Genomic DNA, 22,343 nt, shown 5'->3' with positions numbered 1-22,343 from the left:
ATGAATAGACACTTCTGTAAAGAGGGCATAAAAGGTTAATAGACATTTAAAAAGATTCTCAGTATCACTAATTGTTAGAGAAATGCAAATTAAAAGATGTTATATTAATAGTCAAATGCCATGTGTTTTGAAGTGTGTTTTGGGGTTTTTTTTTTAGGGAATAAAACTTACACAGTGATTCGCATAGTAAATTATTAATCAAAGTCTTTTTAAAAAAATATTGTGTTTATTTACTTTCAGAGAGAGGGGAAGGGAGGGAAAAAGAAAGGGAGAGCAACATCAATATGTGAGAAACACATAGATCGGTTGCCTCTCAAGTGCTCCCAAAATGGGACCTGGCAGGCATCCCAGGCATGTGCCAGTGGCCTGTCAGTTCACAGGCTGACACTCACTATGCTGAGCCATGCCTGCTCGGGAACCGTTCCACAAGTGGGAAATGTGGCCCAACCCCCACTCGGAAAAGCCAGTGGGGAGCGAGGTTCGGCGGGCAGGACCCATGCCCACGGATAGGTTCTCCCATGGGGAATCAGGCCTGCATTGTACCTAGGCTGCTATGAGACTTGCTCTTGCTAAAACTCCCTCATCCTGAATTGAGGCAGCAGATGTTTACCAGTATCTTTAACTTCCTAAAGTCTGTGCTAAACCACCCAAGTATGGAGTGTAACCAGTTCAACCACTTTCCCCCTTTGAGCTGTAACATCCTTCTCTTTGAAGTAATTAGCAGCATTCTGTCCTTGGTTGTCTGTAAAAGGTAATCACCTACAGTGAACCTGTGCATAGTAAATGAGGACCATCCTTGATGTAATGTGCCCAGAAAAGCAATAAAAGCCTTCCCAGGCAGGGGTCAGCACTCTCTCTCTTGGGCTCTCTCTAGCCCTCTCGCCCTCTATCACTTTGAGAGTGGCCATGCTGTCCCTTTTTCTCCACAAGATTTCTGTAGTCCGTGTGTATTTGTCTATTGCTGCCACAACACAGGATCCTGCTGGCCGGGATCTGCATCAGGTTAGAGCAATAAAATCCTTTATAAACATTTATGATGTCAAGTGTTTTAATGTGGCAGTTAAGGCCATTATTTATAATTAATTTATTAACATATAGTATTATAAATGAAAATTACTGCTCTTTAAAAATTCCATTCCACGTTTATTATCCCAAGGACATTCTGAGTGAAGTCCATTTTAATCTTAGTATTTCAGATAAAAATCACAAAAGGGAAGTTTTGTATATTAAAGTGACCACCTATCTCTGGCAGTTCCAAAATTTTAGACCTGGAACTATGTACATTTTCAGCACTGCATATCCTCTATAAGTGTAGAAAAAAAAAACTCAAGGAGAGTTTGGATAAGCTTGTAAAAAGAAATGGGCTTTCTTGCCAGTGGTTCTAACCAGGTTTTGTACAAGTGACTCTGTGGAACTTGACTTTACAGAGTCTGGGCACATGTCCTTTTATGGTACAAACTAATGATGATGAAAGTGATGGACACCAGAGCGGGGCCAGCACCTGAAGTGAGACCAAACAGAAGACGCAAGTTAGGATGGACTTGGAGCAAATCTGCAAATCTAGTGTTCTGCCATGCCTTCCTCATCCGAAAACTAATGCTCTCCAATTAAACCTATGTTCTGTAGAAACATGAGGTTTTTCTTCTGGACACAAACATCACTCCCTTTGTATATATGGTCTTGTGACCCATCCTGATCCATCCCTCTAGTCACCATTCAAAAAATGCCACCAGGTGCAACAAAGGCTATGAAAATACCATAAGTGCCCTATGGCAAGAGATTTCAAGTAATGTCTTCTACAACTGTCTGACTCTCCTACTAAAACTGAGGTTAAGAGATTTTGTTCTGCCTCCTTCAATAGTGTTGCAAGTTATCTCAGAATGTGTCTACATTGGCAGGTGTATAACATAGAGTTTTATGAATGAAGTGTATTCAAAATCATATGAAAAAGCTGAGCGGGCCTTGGAATTTTGTCTGCCTGCATGAATGCCTTTTCTGGCCACCGCAAAACATAAACCAGGACCTCATAAATGGCATCCCAAGCTCCTTGAGGGTTGCTTTTCACGTACTTTTTAAAACTAATACTAGCCACAGGTAAATAAGGAAAAAGGTAAGTGATTTTATAGAAAGTTGAAATTTATGAAATACAACAACACAGCTAGGCCAGCTGCATATTCTGCAGGAAGACGCATAAGGGGGAAACCTGCCATGACTGACCCATTAATCCATCTAAAATTACACAAGGTTTATTTTATACCGCCCAATTTTCAGACATGCAAACTGCGTCTCATACAGATAATGGGATACTCCGATGACACAAACTAGGTGTTGGCAGAGTCAGGTACGGAATGTGTTGTTTGGTGTTATGCCAAATAAGTAAGCAGGTAGGTAGTCATGTAAACGATGGTTGTACACAGGAAGGTTGGTATCATACATACAACACTTTATCTCAATAAATTCACTCAGAAATGGGGCTGTGCATAGAAATATATATATATTTATATAGAAAGATATATATATATATTTACATATATATATATATATATATATATATATATATATATATATATATATATATATAAGCTATAGCCTGATTCCAAACGGAAAAGGCTGGAGTTGTCAATTTGTTATCTCTCTGTGATTTTTAGCTACTTTATTGCAAACAACCTGACTGTGGATTTATCATTCTTTTACATGGAAACCGCCCTTGTGTTCTAGTCCTCAAATGTGTTTTTCCAGTGGTCATTTATGAACACTTGTTTTAATGATACTTTGAAGCACCTGTAAGGCTGGGTTACCTGTAAAACAGATTTCTTCCATCCTGAGTCGTCATACAGATTCCTTGTTGGAATGTGCTATTTCTCTTCGTGAAATCATTAAGTATTTGCCACTTTTAGTAACTTGGAATCTCCATAATAGGAGTATCAAAATTCAATTTAAAGTAAACCAAAAGCAATCAGTCTCTTCATTTGAAATCAAGAAGGTTCTCATTGTGTGTGTTGTTCCTGCATACTGTCTCCAGATTGGGAAGGAAAGGCATTCTGCAGACATTTTCCTCCACTTCACAGGTAGATGAATGTTCAGAGCTTAAACCAAATGTGGTTCTTCCAGACTTTAGGGGGTTTGTAATTCTGGCCTGTAAGCCTTTGAGGGACAATTTGAAATATTGAGGCCTCTCTTTTCTTTTCTTTTTAATAATCTCTAAGCCTTTCTGTTTTATTGCACTCTTTATTCATTCATTTTTTATTTTATTTTATTCATTTTTTTATTGTTGTTCAAGTACTGTTGTTTCCCTTTTTTTTTTTTTCCCCTATAATCAGGTTGTGGGTTTCAAACTCACTGGAACAATGCTCTTAATACAGACTACCCATAAAGGGGGACCAGTTGTACCTCAGCTAACAAAATGCCTTGAAAACAATAATTGAATAATTTTCTTCACCGTTAAACTCAAATTATACATTTATACATAATAGTTTTTTCATCTTGTGCACATCTGTCCCTGCAAAGCATCTCTGAATTGCTGAGTGTTCCTGGGTAACCCCCAGAAGTGTATACTTCTGCTTGTTCAATGTAATGTGGCTGACATTATGTCCCTTTTGTATCATTTATTATGAGCATGACATCAATTTTTCCATGGATGAGGCTTGCACATTGGGGTCTCCCTGAAGGCATAATGGTGAATTGCCTATAGTGTCCATGGTACTAAACTTCACATGTAGGACCTTCATTTACATGACTACCTACCTATTTTCCTTTCTGACATTCAACAACACACAAAATATCCTGGGCCAGTTTTTTGCTAGGTGAGCACTGGCCAACTCCATGTCACACGGTGACACTGCCCATTTCTAGGATTGGCCATGTGTCTAAATCCTCATCTTTCTGAGTCTCAGTTTGCTTCTGTGAAAGTTGTTAGAAAATATATTTTATATGTATTTGGATGGATATATTGGATCAGCCATGGCTGGTGTTTACCTGGTACTTGGTTTTGCAGAATATATTGCTGGACCTGCTGTGCTTTTTGATCTTTATCAATTTCCACTCACTCATAGAAGGACTTCTGCCTCCATCTTCACTTGCCCATGGCCTTCAAAAGTTTGAAAAAGTCACCTGGAAAGCAAACTGCCAAGGAGTTTCAGATGCCATTTATCTAGTCCGGGTTTTGGTTTTGGTGTGGCCTGTTTAGGGATTTCTGGGGGTAGCTGAAAGTCCCCAGGCCCACTCAGATATTTGGTGTTATTTTGGATGCAGGTCACTCCTTCAACTCTATATCTTATATATGTCATTCAAGCAGGCCCTCCCTGAAATACTTACCATAATTCAGTTAAAAAAAAAACAAAAACCCAAACACAACAATTGATCTTTAGTTTTGGTCAGAGGATCTGACAGTCAAACTATGTATCACTTTATGTTTCCTGAACATATGTCATATGTGGTATTTTCTTAGAATGCTTTGTATCTGGAGGTACTTTCCAAATGTGGACTTGAGTGAAGGATCACAAGACAATAGATATAGGTTAGTGATCTTCAAGTCCAGAGGAAGCACCTCCCATTTTTTTAGTACATGTCCTGAGGAGGAGAGAATCTCATATAGGTGAGAAGGGTGTGATAGTACCCTGGATTTGGTACAATCCATTTCTAAACTTGTTGCCATTTTGTTATTTTTTACACTTTAACTGCTGGACTTTTTCTAATGCCTTTGCATGATCAACCGTATCATCTTCATCCTGTGCCATATAGACAACCTGTGGCTGGACTCTGTGAACTTCAGACCCACAGAGTCTTAGATACTGCTAAGAGCCCCTTGCTAGAGCCACCTAATTCTCTTTTCCATCCATCTTGCTAATCTTTTTAAGCTTCCTTACTATTTTATTACTAGATATGGATGGCTGGGGAAACAGACAGTCCTTGGATGAAAAATTGGAAATGCTATTAATGGTGTTGTGAATTTAAAATAGCTAAAATGCCTTTTACTTTCCTCGTATGTAATGCTGAGGTAAAAAAGCATTTATTTCAATGGTTCCCTTTGAGGGTTAAATATGGTATGGTATGATTAAAGAAGAATAATTGTATTTTAAAACACTTTGTCTTAGACAATTAAAAAATAATATTAGACTAACTGCAAAACAGGTTTCCTTGATAGATATTTGTAGACCTTTGCATTTAAAACTTGCAGGCTACACGTTTTTCTCTATTTCACATGGAAAACTTTCCAAGATAGATCTTGTACTAGGAGAAAAATAACCCTAAATAAATTAAAAAGTTTAAAGTTATATGAACCAGATTTTTGTTTTCTTTTTAATTTTTTTTATTTTTTAATTTTTTTTGGTTATTCAATTACAGTTGTGTGCCTTTTCTCCCCATCCCTCCACCCCACCCCAGCTGAACTCCCCTCCCTCCCCCACCTCCACCCTCCCCCTTGATTTGGTCCATGTGTCCTTTATAGTAGTTCCTGTAATCCCCTCTCCTCACTGTCCCCTCCCCACTGTTACATTGTTCTTAACTTCACTGTCTCTGGCTATATTTTGTTTCCTTTTTTCTTCTATTTATTATGTTCCAGTTAAAAGTGAGATCATATGGTATTTGTCCCTCACCATCTGGCTTATTTCACTTAACATAATGCTCTCCAGTTCCATCCATGCTGTTGCAAAGGGTAGAAGCTCCTTCTTTCTCTCTGCTGCATAGAATTCCATTCTGTAAATATGCCATAGTTTTTGGATCCACTCATTTGCTGATGGGCACTTAGGTTGCTTCCAGTACTTGGCTATTGTCAATTGTGCTGCCATTAACATTGGGGTGCACAGGTTCTTTTGGATTGGTGTTTCAGGGTTCTTAGGGTATAATCCCAGCAGCTGAATTGCTGGGTCAAAGGCCAGTTCCATTTTTAGTTTTCTGAGGAAATTCCATACTGTTTTCCACAGTGGCCTCACCAGTCTGCATTCCCACCAACAGTGCTCTAGGGTTCCCTTTTCTCCCCATCCTCTCCAACATTTGTTTGTGGATTTGTTCATATTGGCCACTCTGACTGGTGTGAGATGGCACCTCATTGTGGTTTTAATTTGCATCTCTCTGATGGCTAGTGATGCTGAGCATCTTTTCATATGTCTCTGGGCCCTCTGTATGTCTTCCTTGGAGAAGTGTCTGTTCAAGTCCTTTGCCCATTTTTTAATTGGGTTGTTTGTCTTCCTGGAGCGGAGTTGTGTGAGTTCTTTATATATTTTGGAGATCAGACCCTTGCCTGAGATATCAGTGGCAAATATGTTTTCCCATATTGTTCGTTCTCTTTGTAATTTGGTGTTGTTTTCTTTAGCCATGCAGAAGCTTTTTATTTTGATGAGGTCCCATTTGTTTATTCTTTCCTTTATGTCCCTTCCTTTAGGGGACATGTCTGTGAGGATGTTGCTGTGTGGAATGTCTGAGATTTTCCTGCCAATGTTTTCCCCTAGGAATTTAATGGTGTTACAACTTATATATTTAAGTCCTTTATCCACCTTGAATTTATTTTGTGTATGGTGTATGTTGGTGATAGAGTTTCATTTTTATGCACATAGCTGTCGAGATCTTCCACAACCATTTGTTGAAGAGGCTATTTTTGCTCCATTTTATGGTTCTGCCTCCTTTGTCAAATATTAATTGACAGTAGAGACTTTGGTTTATTTCTGGGCTCTCTGTTCTGTTCCATTGGTCTATATGCCTGTTCTTATGGCAGTACCAGGCTGTTTTGATTACAGTGGCCTTGTAATACAGTTTGATACCAGGTATTGTGATCCTTCCTGCTTTGTTATTTTTTCTCAAATTTGCTGCAGCTACTCGCGGTCATTTATAGTTCCATATAAATTTCTAAATTTTTTTTTATATTTGTGAAATATCTCATTGGTACTTTAATAGGGATTGCATTGAATCTATAAATCACTTTAGGTAGTATGGCCATTTTGATGATGTTAATTCTTCCAATCCATGAGCATGGTACATGCTTCCATTTGTTTGTGTCTTCCTTAATTTCTTCCTTCAGTGTTGTGTAGTTTTCTGAGTACAGGTCTTTTACCTCCTTGGTTAGGTTGATTCCTAGGTACTTTATTTTTCTTGTTGCTATATCAAATGGGAGGGGTTTTTTTTCCTAATTTCTGTTTCTCATATTTCATTATTGGCATACAAGAATGCCTTAGATTTCTGAGTATTGACTTTGTATCCAGCTGTTTTGCCAAATTCATTTATTAGGTCGAGTAGTTTTTTGGTGGAATTTATAGAATTTTCCATGTACACTATGATGTTGTCTGCAAACAATGACTGTTTTGTTTCCTCCTTTCCAATTTAGATGCCTTTTATTTCCTTTTCTTGTCTGATTGCTGTGGCTAGGACTTCCAATGCTATATTGAATAGGAGTGGTGAGAGAGGGCATCCTTGTCTTTTTCCTGATATTAGTGGGAAAGCTCCAAGTTTTTGTCCATTGAGTACAATATTGGCTGTAGTTCTCTCTTATATGGCCTTCATTATGTTGAGGAATGCTCCCTTTATTCCCACTTTGCTGAGTGTTTTTATCAGAAATGGGTGCTGTACCTTATCAAATGCTTTTTCCGCATCTATTGATATGATCATGTGATTTTTGTCCTTGCTTTGGTTTATGTGTGTAATATGTTTTTTAATTTGGAAATATCATATCATTCTTGCATCCCTTGGATGAATCCCACTTGGTCATGGTGTATGATCTTTTTAACATATTGCTGGATGCGATTTGCCAATATTTTGTTGAAGATTTTAGCCTCTATGTTCATCAGTGATACTACCCTGGAGTTTTTTTTCTTTGTTGTGTCTTTATCTGGTTTTGGAATTAGGATGATGTTGGCTTCATAAAAAGAGTTTGGGAGTCTTCCATCTTCTTGAATTTTTTGAAATAATCTGTGGAGGATGTGGTGTTAGCTCCCCCTTAAATGCTCTATAGAATTCACCTGTGAAACCGTCTGGTCCAGAGCTTTTTGTGTTGGAAGCTTTTTGATCACTGTTTCAATTTTTTCAGGTGTTATTGTTCTGTTCAGGCTTTCTGCTTCTTTTTCATTGAGTTTTGCAAGGTTATATTTTTCTAGAAATTTGTCCATTTCATCTAGGTTTTCACATTTCTTGGCATATAGTACTTCGCAGTAATTTCTTACAATCTTTTGCATTTCTGTGGTATCCGTTGTAGCCCCTCCTCTTTCATTTCTAATTGTGTGTATTTGGGTCCTCTCTCTTTTTTTCTTGATGAGCCTGCTTAAGGGCTTGATTTTCTTTATCTTTTCAAAGAACCAGCTCCTGGATTCATTGATCCTTAGAATTGTGCCTTTAGTGTCTATGTCACTTAATTCTGCTCTGATCTTGTTTATTTCCTTCTTTATACTTGGCTCTGGGTTGTCTATGTTTTTATTCTTCAAGTTCTTATAGGGGTAGGGGTAGGTTGTTTGTTTGCAATGTTTCTGTTCTTTTTTGGTAGGCCTGTATCGCTATGAACTTCCCTTTCAGGACTGGCTTTGCTGTGACCCACAGGTTTTGGATTGTTGCGAGGTCTTTTTCATTTGTTTCCACAAACTTTTTGATTTCTTCCCTACTCTCATTGTTGACCCATTCATTGTTTAATAGCATGCTATTCAATCTTTTTTTTTTTTTTTCGTGTTTTGGGTTTTTTTCCTCGAGGTTTGTTTCTATTTTCAGTCCTCTGTGGTCAGAGTAAATGTTTCACATGATTTCTATTTTCTTGAATTTGTTGAGTCTTGCTTTGTGTCCTATCATGTGTTCTATATTTGAAAATGTTCCATGTGCATTTGAAAGGAATGTGTATTTTGCTTGTTTGGGATGAAAGCCTCTATATCAGTTAAGTGTATTTCATCTAGGGCATTGTTCAATGCCACAGTATCTTTGTTGAGATTTTGTTTAGAAGTTCGGTCCATCTTTGACAGTAGGTTCTTAAAATCCCCTACTATAATTGTGTTGCTGTCAATGTCTTTCTTGAAGTCCCCCAAGATTTTTTTTTTTGATGTATTTGGGTGCTCCTGTGTTGAGTACATATATATTTACAATGTTTATGTCTCCTTGGTAGATTCTTCCTTTGAGTATTATGAAGTGACCTTCTGGGTCTCACTTTGTGGCCCTTTTTCTTCCAAGTCTATTTTGTCTGATATGAGTATTGCTACCCCTGCTTTTTTTCCCTCCCCATTTGTTTGGAAAATGTGTTTCCAGCCCTTCACTTTAGTTCTGTGTAGTTTTTTTTTGTCCTGAGGTGGGTCTCTTGTAGGCAGCATATGTGTGGGTCATGTTTTCTTATCCATTCAGCTATTCTATGTCTTTTGATTGGAGCATTTAATCCATTTATGTTTAATGTTATTATCGATAGGTAGTTATTCATTGCCATTTTTTCCTACCTGTGTTCCTCTCTCTCTCTCTCTCTCTTTTCCTTCCCTTCCTTAAAGCAGTCCCTTTAGCATCTCTTGCAGAGCTGGTTTGGTGGAAGTGTATTCTTTTAGACTTCTTTTGTCTGGGAATCTCCTTATTTGGCCTTCTATCTTGATTGAGAGCTTTGCTGGGTAAACTAGCCTTGGTTGCAGGCCTGTGGTTCTCATTACTTGGAATATTTTTTGCCATTCTATTCTGGCCTTGACCATTTCCATTGAGAAATCAGCTGATAATGTTATGGGGGCTCCCTTAAATGTTACCTCCTTTTTTTTCCCTTGCTGGCTTTAAGATCGATCCTCTCTTTGTCTTGGAATTTTGCTATTTTAATTATGATGTGTCTTGCAGTGGGCCTCTTTGGGTTCCTCTTGCTTGGGACTCTCTGTGTTTCCTGGATTTGGGTGACTTTTTCTCTCATCAGATTAGGTAAGTTTTCCATCATTACTTTTTCAAACAGGTTTTCTATCCCTTGCTCTTCTTCTTCTCCTTTGGTATCCCTATTATATGGATATTATTACATTTCATATTTTCCTGCATTTCCCTTAACCTCTCTTCATTCTTTCTGAGCCTCTTTTCCTTTTCTTGCTCATTCTCGGTGTTTTTTCCTACCTTGTCTTCCACCTTGCTGATCTGGTCCTCTGTTTCATCGAGCCTGCTTTTGATTCCTTCTACTGTGTTCTTCAGTTCTGAAATTGTATTCTTCATTTCCTCTTGGCCCTTGTTGATAGTTTCTGTTTCCTTTTTCATGTTGATATAGTTTGCAGTGAGTTAATTGTAGTTTCTGCTAATTCTGTGTGAGTTCATTAAGCTTCCTCATAACTAATTCCTTGAAGTCATTATCTGATAGTTGACTTTCCTCTTTTTCATTTAGCATTGTTTCTGAGACTTCCTCCTTTCCTTTCATTCGGGGATTGTTTCTTTGTCTTCCCATTGTTTGTGAGACTCTTCCTGTTAGCCTCTGCTTCTTAAGTTGCTCTGTTCTGACCCCCTGGATTTATGGTGTAAACTTCTGGGGTAGAATAGCTGTGAGATTCAGTGGTACAGTCTCCTTGATCTCCCGATCTTACTGAACTTGGGCTGTGGTTTATGTTGGCTCTGTGTATGTCTTTGGTTTTTGGTTGTTGTTGCGTCTTTCTTTGGTTGGTCCTTCCCACCAGCTGGTTAACTGAGGGTCAGTCTGTCCACCACCTCTTGTCTTCTGTTGTGCAGATGTGGGCAGGTTGTTTTGGAATTGGTTCCTTGGTGTATACAAAGGTGTGAAGCTTTTCTCTTGTTCAGTTGTTTATTGTGAGTATTTTCTCCACTATTTGGTTGTATTTCCAGATAGGTCCTGGATTGAGTTAGTGTGGCTTCCACTCCCTCCTTCACCTTCTTCTGTTCTTATCTCTTGGTGGCTCCTTTGTAGGTGGGTTTCTTCTTCCAGGAGGTGTTCTGCTGTTCATAGCTTCTACCTATTCTTTTCTGTGATAGGTTGGAGGGGGAAGGTGAAATGGTTTAAGAGAGCAGGAGTGTCTTCTATGTTATTTAACGTACCAGCCCTTAGAGAACAGATGGGAGATGCTTTGGATATGTATAGTGTTAACCATGATAATTCACCCACCTGGCCACTTTTTAGAAAGGGTGGAAAGAAGATAAGACTCTTGTTGTGGGGGGCGGGGGGGAGGATTTTGTGTTGGTTCTAGGTAGCTGTGAGCTTGTGGGAGGTCAGATTATGAGGTAAAGTGAGAGTAAAGGATAGAAAATAGTTGTAATGTGTGAGAGAATATAGTTAACCACACCAGTAGTAAAGTTCAGGAAACAGTGAAATGGGCTGAGATCTGGGAGGGGTTCTGTGTCGTATTTACAAATATATGGAAGAGCTATTATTTACAATAGTAATGGAGCAACAATCATATGACAGAATCTATGTGATCTGGATAACTAGAGTAAGGAGTATAGGTACTAGAGTAGTGTGCTAATGGAACTCAAGTGAAGTGAAAGACAGTTAATTAACAATACACTATGATTATGTTCCAGTTAAAGGTGAGATCGTATGGTATAACCAGAGACATTGAAATTAAGGACAATGTAACAATAGCCAGAGGGGAGTAGGGAGGGGATAGTGGGGAAAGGGGTCTACAGGAGCTACTATAAAGGACACAAAGACAAAATCAAGGGGGAGGGTAGAGGTGGAGAAGGGCAGGTGGGATTGGCTGGGGTGGGGTGGAGGGATGGGGAGAAAATGCAGACAATTGTAACTGAATAAAAATTTTAAAAAGTTAAGAAAAAACCCAACAACAATACACTGTGAAAGAGAAAACAAGGGGAAACCAGTCAAACAATGCAAATTAACCAGTCAAGGGAAGAAGACTAAACAGAAAGAAGAAAAATACAAAAATACTAATAAAATGAGTGATGTAAGATGAAAAAATAATAATGCAAATATGCAATAACTTGCAAGTTCTCTGGAGTAGCAAAGTGAAATTTGTTTGACTGTCTCAGCTGTTGGGATGCCCCCTCTTTGGGTCCAAGTCTGGTCTTTTCACAGTTCCAGGTTTTATTGTCTCACTTGTGGGAATTTAAAAAAATTAAAAAAGAAGAAGAAGGAAGGAAGAAGAGATATGAAGGGAAAGGAAGAAGGAATAGAACAAGAAAGAAGGAAAGAGAGGAAGGTGTTAAAAGGAAAAAAAATAATAATAAATAATTACTTAAAAAAAAAAGCCTCCTGCTGGCTTCACACTAGCCAAGCCAGTTTTGCTGGTCTTTTTGGCTGCAGCAGGCTCAGGGGGCTTCGTTTAGCTCTTCTCCATTCCTGACCATCACTTGGCCAGCCTCCAGCCCAGCTGTCCAGCAGCCCCTGGCCCCACAGGTTCAGGCACGCACCCTCCACAGGACTCTGGGTGCGTGCATGTGGGGCCTTCCATGGTGTGCACTCTCCCCGATGCCTTGGATGTGGTCTCAGATCCCTCTGAGGTGTGCACTCTCCCCGGTGCCTTGAATGTGGGCCTGGAGGCCCCCACACCCCGACGGGAGCACCTGGCAGCCAGGTGGAGAGGAGGCTGTAGCTGCTGCTGCAAGAGAAGTCCCTAAACTGCCCCCAATTGTCTCTTTTTATTTCAGTTTTTCTTCTTGGGAAATTCCCCCCTGCTCAATCCTGTCCCTCCATACAAGGAAGGGCCTGTCCTCTCACATAGCCCACCTCTCCAGCTAGACCAGGGACTGTCTGGGTCAGGGCCCAACACAGCCCAACTCTCAACTCTCCCCAGCTGGTGCACACGGTGTCCGTGGGTTTACCACTTTGTCTTTATTCCCCTCCCTGCAACTTCAAACAACCAGGTGTCTCTTGGTGGTGCTCAAAACTTGTTTGGCAGGGGAGGGAGCTATTAACCTGTCTTTCTCCCAGGAGTCCTGCAGCAGGCCTGGCAGGCACCAGGCCTGGGGCTGCAGTCAACCTAGTCCTCACACTGGTCTCAGGGGCCTTATTGTCTTGAAGTAATCTCCTTACCATCTGTTTTTTCAGTATCCTCTATACTTTTTGGTCTCCTATCTTCCTAAATGCTGGGGTACTGTTGACTGTTCGCTTTGTTCCTCAGTAGATTGGCTAGGTATTTCACCCGTGTGCAGGGGGAAATGGACTCCACTCCCACCTATCTCGTTGCCATCTTCAATAAGATATATAACAGCTTTCAGTTTGCATTTCTCTAATGATTAGTGACATTGAGAATCTTTTTATAAGTCTATTAATCATTTATGCCCCCTTTGGTAGTGTCTATTCAGGTTCTTTTTCCATTTTTTAAAATTAGATTGCTTGTGTCTTGGTGTTGGTTTTCTACATTCTTTATAAATTTTGGATGTCGGCATTCAAAATGACTGAGCGAGCAAAGATGGCGGCAAGATAGGTGGGAGCGGAGTCCACTTCCCCTCAACACCAGTGAAACACCTAGCTGATCTGAGGAGCAGACTGAACAGCCAATGATATTGCAGCATATATGAAGATAGGAGACCAAAGATAGAGGACATTGAAAGATCTGATGGTAAGAAGAGTGCTTAAGGGCAATAAGGTCCCTGGGACCTGCGCAGGGACCAGGGCGGCTGAGCCCCGGCCCGGGAGAAGGGTCTGCTGCAGGATTCTTGAGAGAGAGGCAGGCTGAGCTGTGTGAGCAGCCAGGTGCTTGTTTGGACCAGGGGGGCTTGAATAGGAAGAATTTCTCAAAAAGAAAAAGAAAATAGAGGCACTCAGTGGCTAGTTAGAGAACTCTCTGCAGCGGCTGCTGCCTCTGGTGCCCCTCGCCCCTCAGCCCCTGGACAGTGAACGTGGGATAAGCAGCCCCAGCACTCACCTGAAGCCTGGTTGCGAGCGCCCAGATTAGCAGACTGGGGACCCACACCTCAAACCCCAGCTGGCCGCCCACACCTGAAACCTCGGGTGGGTGCGCACCAGGAGCAGAGGTTAGCTGCCCCACGCACAGGCCCAAGGCGGCAGACTGGCCAGCCGCCCTACTCAGGCCCAAAGTGGCGGACCAGCCTGCCGAGCTTGACGCAGGCCCAAGCAGCAGATTGGCTGATCAACAGCCTAGCTGGCTGCGAGGGACCACACCTAAAAGCACCAGTTCTGAACAACTCCTACCTAGCCCCTGCGCACAGAGCCCTGCAGGCTCTACTGGCTCTCTAGGACTAAGGCAGAACACCCAGCAGAGGAGAGCTACAGGATGAGGGAAGACTGCATTCCCCGGAAAGACTCCACCCAGTAGGGGGCTGAACTACCCCATAGCAGCACCGAGAGCCCCTAGCATCTAAGACAGGAAAGAAGGGGGAGTGTGAGTTGCCCCTAATTGGTGCAACTCAAGGACAGCACAACTGGTGAACTAAAGGCCTAGTAGGGAGCAGAAGGACCCGGAAGAACTGGACTGGAGGCTGAACAACAGCGAAGAGTGTGGCTCAGAAAGAGAGAAAAGTGAAACCAATCCTTCCAACCACCCCCTCCCGTTCCACAGACAGGAAGACCAGCAGAACTAACCTGACCAGTTTAAAGACAGCAGAAGACTTTTTTTTTTCTTTCCTCCTTTCCCCCTGAATTCCTTCTTCCTTTCTGTCCTTCTTTCTTTTTTTATATTCCTTCTTCCTTCCATCCTTTTTTATTCCTTCTTCCTGCATTCTTTTATTTATTCTTTTGTTTTAATTTTTGTTAAAATTCCTTCTTATCTTGCCTCCGATCTTTCTTTATTCCTTCTTCCTTCCTTCCTTTCCTTTTCTATTCCATTTTTCCCTCCTTCCCTTCTTCTTCTCCCCCCCACTTTCTCTTTTTCCCACAGGTGAGACAAGAAAACCTGGAGTGCTGAAAAGACCAGAGTTAGACCATGTCACACCCATAAACGTCAGCTCAAGACCAGTGAGCACAGGAGATTAAGGAGACAGCACCACTGAATCCCATTGGCATTCTACCATAGAAGTTCATACCATAAACCCAGGGAATCAGAATAGATCAATTGCAGAAGCAAAGGCTAACAAGAAGAGTCTCACAAACAATGGGAACACAAAGAAACAATCCCCAAATGAAAGGAAAGGAGGAAGCCTCAGAAAGAATGCTAACTGAAAAAGAGGCAAGTCAACTATCAGATACTGAGTTCAAAGCAATGGTTATCAGGAAGCTCACTGAACTCACTGAGCTCACAGAGAACTACCAGAAACTACAGGGAAACTACAATGAACTCACTGCAAACTATATCAACATGAAAAAGGAAATAGAAACTATCAACAAGGGCCAAGAGGAAACGAAGAATACAATTTCTGAGTTGAAAAACAGAATAGAAGGAATGAAAAGCAGACTTGATGAAGCAGAGCATCGGATCAGCGAGCTGGGGGACAAAGTAGAAAAAAAAACCAGAAAGAGCAACAAAAGGAAAAGAGGCTCAGAAAGAATGAAGAGGGATTAAGGGAAATGCAGGACAACATGAAACGTAACAATATCCATATAATAGGAATACCAGAAGGAGAAGAAGAAGAGCAAGGGATAGAAAACCTGTTTCAAAAAGTAATGATGGAAAATTTGCCTAATCTGATGAGAGAAAAAGTCACCCAAATCCAGGAAACACAGAGAGTCCCAATCAAGAGGAACCCAAAGAGGCCCACTGTAAGACAAATCATAATTAAAATGGCAAAATTCCACAACAAATAGAGGATCTTAAAGGCAGCAAAGGGGAAACAGGAAGTAACATACACGGGAGACCCAATAAGGTTAGCAACTGACTTCTCAATGGAAACGCTCCAAGCCAGAAGAGAATGGCAAAAAATATTCCAAGTAATGAGAACCATAGGCCTGCAACCAAGACTACTTTACCCAGCAAGGCTCTCAATCAAGATAGAAGGCCAAATAAAGAGTTTCCCAGACAAAAGAAATCTAAAAGAATACACTTCCACCAAACCAGCTCTGCAAGAGATGCTAAAGGGACTGCTTTAAGGAAAGGAAGGAAAAGAGAGAGAGTGAGGAACACAGGTGGGAAAAAATGGCAATGAATAACTACCTATCGATAATAACATTAAACATAAATGGATTAAATGCTCCAATCAAAAGACATAGAATAGCTGAATGGATAAGAAAGCATGACCCACACATATGCTGCCTACAAGAGACCCATCTCACGACAAAAGACTTACACAGACTGAAAGTGCAGGGCTGGAAACAAATTTTTCAAGCAAATGGACAGGGGAAAAAAGCAGGGGTAGCAATACTCATATCAGACAAAATAGACTTCCAAAGAAGGGCCATAAAGAGAGACCCAGAAGGTCACTTCATAATACTCAAAGGAAGAATCCACCAAGAGGACATAAACATTGTAAATATATATGCACCCAACATAGGAGCACCCAAATACATAAAGAAAATCTTGGAGGACTTCAAGAAAGATATTGACAGCAACACAATTGTAGTAGGGGACTTTAACACCCCACTGTCAAAAATGGACAGGTCTTCCAAACAAAATATCAAGAAGGATATTGTGTCACTTAACAATACCCTAGAGGAAATGGACTTAACTGATATATATAGAGAGCTTTTCATCCCAAAGAAGCAAAATACACATTCTTTTCAAGTGTACATGGAATTTTTTCAAAGATAGACCACATGATAGGACACAAAGCAAGCCTCAAAAATTCAAGAAAATTGAAATCATATCAAGCATTTTCTCTGACCACAAGGGACTGAAACTAGAAACCAACCCCAAAGGAAAAAAACCCAAACACTCAAAATCATGGAGACTGAATAGCATGCTATTAGGCAATGAATGGGTCAAGAACAAGATTACGGAAGAAATCAAACACTTTCTAGAAACAAATGAAAATGAACTCACAACAACCCAAAACCTATGGGACACAGCAAAGGCAGTCCTGAGAGGGAAGTTCATAGCAATACAGGCCTACCTTAAAAAGATAGAAACATTTCAAACAAACAACCTAACCCTACACCTACAAGAACTCGAGGAACAACCACAAAGACAGCCTAGAGCAAGTAGAAGGAAGGAAATAACCAAGGTCAGAGCAGAGTTAAATGACATAGAGACTAAAAGCACAATTCTATGGATCAATGAATCCAGGACCTGGTTCTTTGAAAATATAAACAAAGTTGACAAGCCTTTAAGTAGGCTCATCAAGAAGAAAAGAGAGAGGATCCAAATAAACACAATTAGAAATGAAAGAGGAGAGATTGCAACTGATACCACAGAAATACAAAGGATTGTAAGAAATTACTATGAAGAACTGTATGCCAAGAAATTTGAAAACCTAGGTGAAATGGACACATTTCTAGAAAAATAGAATCTTCCAAAACTGAATGAAGAAGAAGCAGAAAACCTGAACAGACCAATAACAGCAGATGAAATTGAAGCAGTCATCAAAAAACCCCCAACACACAAAAAAAGCCCTGGACCAGATGGTTTCACAGGAGAATGCTACAAAGCATTTAAGGAAGAGATAACCCCTATCCTTCACAGACTATTGGAAAAAATCCAAACTGATGGAAGACTCCCAAACTCTTTTTATGAAGCCAACATCATCCTAATCCCAAAACCAGATAAAGACACAACAAAGAAAGAAAACTTCAGGCCAATATCGCTGATGAACATACATGCTAAAATCCTCAACAAAATATTGGCAAACTGCATCCAGCAATACATTAAAAAGATCATACATCATGACCAAGTGGGATTCATCCCAGGGATGCAAGGATGGTACAATATTCACAAATCAATAAACATAATACATCACATCAACAATAGCCAAGACAAAAATCACATGATCATATCAATAGATGCGGAAAAAGCATTTGATAAGATACAGCACCCATTTCTGATAAAAGCACTCAGCAAAGTGGGAATAAAGGGAGCACAACATAATAAAGGCCATATATGAGAGACCCATAGCCAACATCATACTCAATGGACAAAAACTTAGAGCTTTCCCACTAAGATCAGGAACAAGACAAGGATGCCCTCTCTCACCACTCCTATTCAACATAGTACTGGAAGTCCTAGCCGCAGCAATCAGACAAGAAAAAGAAATAAAAGGCATCCAAATTGGAAAGGAGGAAATGAAACTGTCACTGTTTGCAGATGACGTGTACATGGAATATCCTATGGACTCCACCAAAAAACTACTTGACCTAATAAATGAATTTGGCAAAACATCTGGATACAAAGTCAATACTAAGAAATCAAAGGCATTCCTGTATACCAACAATGAAACTGCAGAAACAGAAATCAGAAAAAAAAAAAAAACACTCCCATTTGATATAGCAACAAGAAAAATAAAGTACCTAGGAATCAACCTAACCAAGGAGGTAAAGGACCTGTACTCAGAAAACTACATAACACTGAAGGAAGAAATTAAGGAAGACACAAACAAATGGAAGCATGTACCATGCTCATGGATTGGAAGAATTAACATCATCAAAAAGGCCATACTAACCAAAGCAATTTATAGATTCAATGCAATCCCTATTAGAGTACCCATGACATATTTCACAGATATAGAACAAACATTTCAGAAATTTATATGGAACCATAAATGACCCCGAATAGCTGCAGCAATTTTGAGAAAGAAGAACAAAGGAGGAGGGATCACAATACCTGATATCAAACTGTATTACAAGGCCACTGTAATCTAAACAGCCTGGCAGTGGCATAAAAACAGGCACATAGACCAATGGAACAGAACAGAGAGCCCAGAAATAAACTCAAGTATTTACAGTCAATTAATATTTGACAAAGGAGGCAGGAGTATAAAATGGAGCAAAAACAGCCTCTCAACAGATGGTGGTGGGAGGTCTGGACAGCTACCTGCAAAAAAATGAAACTCTATCACCAACTTATGCCATACACAAAAATAAACTCAAGATGGATAAAAGACTTAAATATAAGTTGTAATACCATAAAAGTCCTAGAGGAAAACATTGGCAGGAAAATCTCAGACATTCCACGCAACAACATCCTCACAGAAATGTCCCCTAAAGCAAGGGACTTAAAGGAAAGAATAAACAAATGGGACCTCATCAAAATAAAATGCTTCTGCATGGGTAAGGAAAACAGCACTAAAGTACAAAGAGAACCAACAGTATGGGAAAACATATTTGCTAATGATACCTCAGACAAGGGCCTGATCTCCAAAATATATAAAGAACTCACACGACTCCACTCCAGGAAGACAAACAACCCAATTAAAAAATGGGCAAAGGACTTGAACAGACACTTCTCCAAGGAAGACATACAGAGGGCCCAGAGACATATGAAACGATGCTCAGCATCACTAGCCATCAGAGAGATGCAAATTAAAACCACAATAAGGTGCCATCTCACACCAGTCAGAGTGGCCAACATAAACAAATCCACAAACAAATGTTGGAGAGGATGCGGAGAAAAGGGAACCCTAGTGCACTGTTGGTGGGAATGCAGACTGGTGAGGCCACTGTGGAAAACAGTATGGAATTTCCTCAGAAAACTAAAAATGGAACTGGCCTTTGACCCAGCAATTCAGTTGCTGGAATTATACCCTAAGAACCCTGAAACACCAATCCAAAAGAACCTGTGCACCCCAATGTTCATAGCAGCACAATTTACAATAGCCAAGTACTGGAAGCAACCTAAGTGCCCATCAGCAAACGAGTGGATCCAAAAACTATGGTATATTTATACAATGGAATCCTATGCAGCAGAGAGAAAGAAGGAGCTTCTACCCTTCGCAACAGCATGGATGGAAGTGGAGAGCATTATGTTAAGTGAAATAAGCCATATGGTGAGGGACAAATACCATATGATCTCACTTTTAACTGGAACATAATCAATAGAAGAAAAAAGCAAGTAAAATATAGCCAGAGACAGTGAAGTTAAGAACAATGTAACAATGGGCAGGGGGGAGTGGGGAGGGGACAGTGAGGAGAGGGGATTAGAGGAACTACTATAATGACACATGGACAAAATCAAGGGGGAGGGTGGAGGTGGGGGAGGGAGGGGAGTTCAGCTGGAGTGGGGTGGAGGGATGGGGAGAAAAGGCACACAACTCTAATTGAATAACAGTAAAAAATTAAAATTAAAAAATATTTTGTATGTCAATCCCTTATCAGATAGATTATTGGCAAATTCCAATAATTTCCTTTTCCAACCACCTTGATGTCATCATGGGCCAATCTGCTCAGTCACCTTAAGGACACCCAGTCACTGAGGGAATAGAGGATAAAGTGTGAGGGATGGCAAAGCTAGCTGGCCTTCCTACCCCCCTCAGAGGCATCACATTTCTCTGAGACTCTAAATCATTTTTCACGAAAGCCTCTGGTGAACTCTTACACATCCACCTGTTCCCAATTTTTGGGTGGATTCTTTTCCCAGACAGGATGAGAATAAGGTCAAATTGCCATCTGGCTATTAACTTGTTCCACACCCACATGCCATGCAAGGAAGTGATCCCAGTGTACAGACAGAACATGGGAGGTTGGGGATGAAATCACAGTGGTAGGGAAGAATTATGAAAGGATTCCCCCCAAATGAAGTCCTAGTACCTTCTCACTGCTTTACACACAAAACCACTGTGACAATGCCCTCATACACTCTCTCCAGTGTTATTATATGGTTTTGAAAACTGTTTGAAGAGAAAACGTACTAATTATTATTTAAATATTTGGCAGACTTGGCCTATAAACCATGTGGTTCTGGGATTTTGTTTTTTGGGAGTTTTCATTTTGACTTCACTTGAACTGCTGGGAATTGTTTTACAGACAAATGCTGTTTCTTTCTCGTTGTGACTTGGGAGGCTCTATTTTGGGGAACCGTTCCAAGCGTGGGAAATGTGGCTCAGCCCCCACTCGGAAAAGCCAGTGGGAAGCGAGGTTGCTGGGCAGGACCCACGTCCATGGATAGGTTCTCCAGTGGAAAATCAGGCCTGCATTTTACCTAGACTGCTATGAGACTTGATCTTGCTAAAACTCCCTCACCCTGAATTGAGGCAGCAAATGTTTACTGAGTATCTTTAACTTCCTAAAATTTGTGCTAAACCATCCAAGTATGGAGTGTGAGCAGTTTCCCCCTTTGAGCTGTAACATCCTTGTCTTTGAAGTAATTAGCAGTGTCCTGTCCTTTGTCCTCCTGAAAAGGTAATCACCTGTGGTGAACCTGTGCATAGTAAATCAGGATCGTCCTCAATGTAATGTGCCAGAAAAACAATAAAAGCCTGTCCAGGCGGGGGTCAGGGGCCCTCTCTTTAACTTGGAGAGTGGCCACACAGCCCCTTTTTCTCCACAGGATTTCTGTAGTCCGTGTGTATTTGTATATGGCAACCACAACAGATCTTGCTGGCCGGGATCTGCGTCACTCTATGTTATTGAGAAAACTCCATTTTATCTAGATTCACAAATGTGTTCATATGAAAAAAAAATGTGTTCATATGTAATATTTCTTAAAGATTTTTCATGAATTTTTATACCTGTGTCATCCTTTGAGAATTTCCTTTTCATTTTTATATCTATTTTATTGATTATGCTATTACAGTTGTCCCATTTTTTTCTCCCTTTTTTCCTCCTCTACTCTGTACCCCACCTCCCACCAGCATTCCCCCACCTTAGTGCATGTCCATGTGTCATACATGTAAGTTTTCGACTTCTCCTTTGCCTATACTATCCTTAACCTTTCCCTGTCTAATTTTTATCTACCTTTTGTGCTTCCTATTCCAAATACCTTTATCCCCATTATGCTCCCCATGTATCCACTACAGATAACCCCCAATATGATCTCCATTTCTGTGAATCCATTCCTGTTCTAGCTGTTTCCTTAGTTTATTGTTTTTGTTGTTTTTTAGGTTTGGTTGTTGCTACTTGTGAGTTTATCATTTTACTGTGCATGTTATTGATCTTTTTCCTTTTCTTAGATAAGTCCCTTTAACATTTCATATAGTGAGGTTGGTGATGATGAACTGCTTTAAGTTGACCTTATCTGGGCAGTGCTTTATCTGCCCTTCTTTTCTAAATGATAGCTTTGCTGGATAGAGTAATCTATCTTGTAGGTCCTTGGCTGTCATGACTTTGAATACTTCTATCCAGCCCCTTCTTACCCATGTGGTTTCTTTTGAGAAATCAGCTGATAGTTTTATGGGAACTCCTTCATATGTAACTGCCTTTTTTTATTTTGCTGCTTTTAAGATTCTCTCTTTATCTTTGATATTTGGTAATGTAATAATGATGTGCCTTGATGTGTGCTTCCTTGGGTCCAACTTCCTTGGGACTCTCTGAGCTTACTGGACTTCTTGGAATAATATTTCTTTTGCCAGATTGGGGAAGTTCTCCTTCATTACTTTTTCAAATAAGTTTTCAATTTCTTGCTATTCCTCTTCTCCTTCTGGCACCCCTATGATTCAGATGTTGGAATGTTTAAAGATGTCCTGGAGGTTCCTCAGCCTCTCCTCATTTTTTTGAA

Source organism: Desmodus rotundus, chromosome 5 (genome assembly GCF_022682495.2).
Source record: "Desmodus rotundus isolate HL8 chromosome 5, HLdesRot8A.1, whole genome shotgun sequence".
Lineage (NCBI taxonomy): Eukaryota > Metazoa > Chordata > Mammalia > Chiroptera > Phyllostomidae > Desmodus > Desmodus rotundus.
The sequence above is the reverse complement of the archived record's forward strand: the minus strand, read 5'-3'. Positions refer to the sequence as shown.